This window comes from Leucoraja erinacea, chromosome 6 (assembly GCF_028641065.1).
Source record: "Leucoraja erinacea ecotype New England chromosome 6, Leri_hhj_1, whole genome shotgun sequence".
In the NCBI taxonomy this organism is placed as follows: domain Eukaryota; kingdom Metazoa; phylum Chordata; class Chondrichthyes; order Rajiformes; family Rajidae; genus Leucoraja; species Leucoraja erinaceus.
The window spans coordinates 74139929-74146044 of NC_073382.1; the positions used below are offsets into that span (position 1 = coordinate 74139929).

The 6116-nt window shown below is 41.3% G+C and overlaps 1 pseudogene; it reads left to right on the forward strand.

Moving 5' to 3' along the window:
* Positions 1 to 270: 270 nt before the first annotated feature.
* On the forward strand, positions 271 to 380 carry LOC129698476 (U2 spliceosomal RNA; annotated as a pseudogene).
* The last annotated feature ends 5736 nt before the right edge of the window (positions 381 to 6116 follow it).

The window sequence follows — 6116 nt, forward strand, 5'->3', positions numbered from 1 at the left end:
CAGCTGATATATCGAGAGAGGAATTTGGAGGAGAACACCAAATGGATATTGGGCTATAGTATTTGCTGATGTTTCTACACGATATGGAACACCAGATGCCGATCTACTCGTATCCAGACATAATCACCAATTACCAAATATGTCATATGGGATACAGACACTGGACATCAGCAACGGATGGGGTTTTAGCTGCATTGTAAGGGAAGAATTATTATCTACGCATTCCCTTCCTAACAAAATAGGATATGGCGCTTGACGCATCAAACATAGATCAGATCTCGGCTTTTTGGCCAAGATCAAGCATAATATCTGGGTTTTTATCAGTTTAAATATCTGATATGTCCCTTATCTAGGGACCATATATTAAAAAATAAATAAATAAATAAATAAATAATACGATATATTCGTTAAGAACGGAAACCTTTTCTATTGTTAAGTATATTCGTTTTAAGAACGAAAATGGCAAGCATTGATTCAAAGGATGCTTACTATTTTCAGTACCCATAACAGGTGACCACGGACGTTATTTTATCTAATTGGATGGCTCAGCTCTAGCAGTATAGAGCACTACCTAATGTGTTTACATTAGCACCTAGGTTATTTACAAAATATAACAACCAGCCACACAATGGTAATGGCTTCTTTGGATGACATACTAATTGTGCGGAAACTTAGGACGGGCTGAACAAACGGTAACAGCCACTTAACAATTATTGGAAACTAGGATTCATTATCCATCCAATTAAATCAAAATTAAAGCCTTCAAACTAAAGGGATTATTTGGGGTTCACCAATAACTCAGTTCCTCATGTCAGTAACTTTGCCAACAGAGGTTACAACCTTAATAAAGGCATACAGCAAAATCATTGACATGAGGATAAACCATCCATCAGACTGGTAGCAAGAATTTTGGCAACAGGTGGTACTGGGAATATGGGTTCCAGCCACATAATTCAGACCCTTACATTATAAAGATTTACAGAGGGCCAAAATATGAGCTCTTAAAATTAATGGTGATCATTTCGATAGAATGATGAAGCCATACAGAAGCCATATTGGAACTAAATGGTGGAAAGATAACATTGGGCATTGCTCCAATCCTATCATTGTCAGCAACCAGTCTATGGTCCTACATATGCATGCTATGCACTAGGATGGTGTGTTACCAATTCCATCTCCAGCTGTGGAGGAAGATGGAATACACAGGAAGCATCATTATTACTAACACTGGGCATAACTACCTGGAAATGTTGGGTGTTTTTCATGGCCTAAAGTCATTTTGCTCTGGAATATGTTAAACAGGTTATTAGATTATAAATTAACAATACTATTGTGGTAGCACATATCAACTGTGGTAGCACATGGGTGAAAGGGAATCTACATCATGTAACAATCTGGCCAACACAATTTGGCAACCTCATCAGTAGGGGTGTTTTTAAATAGTACCCCACTGACCTACCCAACCATGATTCTCGGTGGTACTGGGAATGAGATTAGAACCATGCAGCACCATCCTAAACAGACGATGAAGAATGGGGAAAACCACCCGTGCCATGAACATATAAATCGCTTAAATCGTAGAGTCTGAAAGCGCCGCTATTACATCTGGGACTGACGGCCAGAGCAATGGACATGATCACAGCGGGCCACAGACAATCAACCTAAAGACAATGTCTAAAATACATAAACTAATGGGAGATGTATTGCAACCATAATACATCATCCAGCCTGTTTGGCAGCTTTGTTAACCTACAGGGGCTTAGTATTAGTGACATCAACTGTGCCAGAAGTGGTCCATCTACTTACCTATGGCAAGAGAACGGAACAACAGCTTATGGGGGACACTTTTATGGGAATTCCCCAAAGACCGGGTATTCCCAAATATGGGACATCAGCATCGTCTTAACATTGTTAAAGAACTGGGCTCCAGCCACAGCGCTGTCATTACAGTTTTTGACATTTTACAAAACTGTCATCTGATGGCTTAGGTCACGGCACTAAGGACTCAGTCCCTACCAAATTAAGGCTGGATAACTAGACCAGTTCACCTGGCAACTTACACTTCTATATTCAGGAATTAGGGAACTAAACAGACAGGGGTCAGCGGGCCTTAAAATAACATTTTTAGAGCCTACCCTACAGATGATTGACTGTTGTGAGACATCTACAAATATACATGGAACAAACCAAGACCATCAGTGGCACAGAAGAGGAACTTTTCATCAACTACAGACAGCCTCATTAAAGAATAACAGGCCAGGCCAGCTAAATGGCTAACATAGTATTGACCAAAGTTGGTGTAAACACTAACTGGGTTAAAATCTCACTCCACCAGGCTGCAGCAACGTCGGCAGCATTTAAATTGGAGGTTTCCTATGGATAAAATCCTCAGGACTGCAGGATGGCCATCGGAAAGAACATTATAAAGATTATACAAACCAGTAATGGAAACTGGAATTTTTTCAGGAACATTGTTAAGTTTCTATACCATAATTTACCCCAAAAAACAGGGGCTATCAATTATTATTAACTTTATGGTTATTTATATATATCATATTGATGTTTAATATGTTATCACTATTCTCCCCAAAACCAAGGCAGACATGATGATGGACGGGCTTGAATCACAGAGCTTTGAAATCTTCATGTAGTCACTCACGTGACTCCGAAGTAAAATAGTAAGATTAAACGAGAACTTACCAGTTCGAAGTTTGATCTGTATTTTATGAGGAGTAACGTTGAGGGAATACATGCCCTCCGCTCCCACCCTTGATCATAAACACGACTGGTATCTTTTCTCTAATCTTACTATGCTTAAGTCATTACAGGTATCTGTGATTCATTCCGCTGCTTTGAAGAATGCCACGCATGCGAACTGGCGGGCTCTTCATGTATTCCCTCAACGTTACTCCTCATAAAATACAGATCAAACTTCGAACTGGTAAGTTCTCGTTTAATCTTACTATTTTGATTCCTTTTACAATCCTACGGCTGTCCTTTGAAATCTCCCACTGATGCTCTGACAGTGAAATAATATTTCCTGAAGCCCGTTCAACAAAATCTTCATAAAGTTCGGAAAGAAAGTAATCACATGTAATTGGCCATTGCTGCATTGCATGGTCCTACAGAGCTAATAATCCATTATCTTTTTACTATCTTGAAATAGTGGAATATTACTACTCACAAAATAAATTGGTAGCAATAGCCTATTTGGTTGACACTGCCTTTCAAATGTAGCCATTTATAGCCTGTTAATATAATCTATGATTACGTTAAAAGGAAATAGATCACAGACTTTCACTGTTAATGTAAAATATTAAATCCGAGTTTCACTCTATGAACAAATAACAGTGGACTCGAAGGCAAACTCAAAATTGGAAAGTTACGGAGGAATTGCAGACAGATGAAAGAACTTTACAAAGACTGTCAGTACAAGGAGATTGCAGCTATCAGGAAAGATGGTGCAATTCCTCCATTTGGGGTAAGGGTGGGGGTTATAATGTCCGCAGTAGCTGCTCTTCTGCTGTGAAAATATTGATTATTTGTGGTTTCCAAACAATGGCTTCTTTAACGTTGGATACACAATTAAGTAATATAATAATCACATTTCTTCAACGTCTTCAAAACACTGAGATGCCTAGAGGCATATCACAGGGATGTAATCAGACAGACTCGAGAGCAGGCTAAAGAAGCGGAGATTATGATTTAACACCAGTTAGGTTTAAGGGCTTAAAGGAAATCAGGAACAATAATGAAGAATTTCTTACGTTAGAGCCTAGATAGATGAAAGTTTATTGCTAATTACTTTGTATTGGTTTAAATACATATCAAAGGAACTAATAATGTGTCCCAAATGATCTGCTTTGCCATTATATTCTTCCTGTTCTATCTACCTCATCTTATTGTCACACTTTAACTTATGTATGCATCGTGTCTCATTGAAATAACACAACTTACTGCATTATTCTCTCCTAGAGGTCATTGTTCCTCATTTCTTTGTTGGTTTAGTTTGGTTTAGAGATCAGCATTGAAACAGGCTCTCCAACCCAATGAGTTCACAACGACCATCAGTCCTCTTTTCACACAAGCTCTACATTATCCCACTTTCTCATCCACTCCCGACACCAAAGGGCATTAAAAAAAAAAAGAGGCCAATTAACTGACAAACCCACACACCTTTGGGATGTGGGAAGAAACTAGAGCACCCAGAGTAATCCAGCTGTCACAAGGAGAATGTGCAAACTCCACACAGACAGCAGAGCTCCAGCTGGTGCGGCGTCTATAGCCCGGGATCCCTCGTGGAGGACCCGGGGGAAGAAGCAGCCATCACTGCCGGCCCGCAGCCAACTTCTACCGCGGGGCCGGCATGGACTTACCAACACCCCTGGAGGGGAGCTTCAACCGCCGGCCCTGCAGTCTACGGTACTTCTGGCTGCGGCGGAGACTTCAAATCTGGACCGCCAGCCTGCGGCCTGTAACAACTTAAAGCCGCGGTCTCCGGTGAGGAAGAGCCGATCCTGGACTGACTCTGGACTCTGCTCCTGTCCACGGAGGGGAAATGGAGGAGGATTGGCCAAATTTTTGTGCCTTCCACCACAGTGTTGAATGCTGTGGTGGATGTTTGTGTTACATTTTTTATTGTGGTTGTGTGTTCTTGATTATTGTATCGCTGCTGACAACCCAAAATTCCACCAGCCTAGCTGTGTGGTCATTACAATACAATAAAATACAATACAATACAATACAATACTTGGATCTCGGGCATTGTGAGGCAGCAGCTCCAATGTAATATTTTTGCTTTTCCTTTAAAAAGACCAGAAAGCATAGCTTTATGGTGAGAGGGGCAGAGTTTAAAGGAGATATGTGGACAAAGTTGTTTTATATGGAGGATGGCTGGAAGGTGTTACCCGGGGTGGTGGTCGAGGCAGTAATGAAAGTAGCATTTAAGAGGCTTTTGGACAGATACATGGTTATACAGGGAATGGAGGGATATGGATTATGTGCAGGCAGATAAAGGTTGGATGGCATCATATTTGGCACAGACTGTTCTGTGTGCTGCTGTTTACATTTTTGTTATTTTAGTCTGTTTGGTACTTACTTCAAAGTTGTCCGTTTCATTTTGCACGACTCCACTCACATTTGTTTTAGCCACAGAACAGTACAGCACAGGAATGTTCTCTTCAGCCCACAATGTCATTGCCATAGCTGGGACATGTTGGCCAGTGTGGGAATGTTGGGCCGAAGGGATATAGATAAGCTAGGTGAGTGGGCAACAACGTGGCAGATGAAATTTAATACTAATAAATGTGAAGTCATTCACTTTGGGAAAAAAAATGATAGGGCAAGTTATTTTCTAAATGAGGAGGAGCTGCGTTGTAATGCAACGCAAAGGGATTAGTACATGAATCACTGAAAGTTAGTATGGAGGTGCAGCAAGCAATCAGGAAGGCCAATGGAGTTTTGGCCTTTATTGCTAGGGGGATTGAGTATAAAAACACGGAGGTCTTGCTGCAGCTGTACACAGTATTAGTGAGACCACATTTGGAATACTGTGTACAGTTCTGGGGTCCATACTTAAGAAAGGATGTACTAGCCCTGGAGGCAGTGCAGCGAAGGTTTACAAGATTAATTCCTGCAATGAGGGGATTGACATATGAGGAAAGGTTGAGTCGGCTGGAACTCTACTCTTTGGTGTTTAGAAGCCTGAGAGGCGATCTCATTGAAACATATAAGATCGTGAGGGGCCTTGATCGGGTGGATGCACCGAGGATGTTCCCAATGATCGGGTTGAAACTAGAACTAGGGGACATAGTTGCAGAATAAGAGGGGGCTGTTTTAAACAGATGAGGAAGAACTTCTTCACCCCTAGGGTGGTTAATTTATGGAATTCACTGCCCCAGGGAGCAGTGGAAGCAGAAACTTTAAATATATTTAAGACTAAAATAGATGGTTTTTTAGCTGCCAAGGGGATAAGGGGCTACGGGGAGAGGGCAGGGATATGGACCTAGGTATGGTTAGTATAGTAAGACCTGAGTGATCTCCTGGACAAGTGTCGATCGCCTGGATTGGGGTCGGAGAGGAATTTCGCGGATTTTTTTCCCGAATTGGACCTGGGT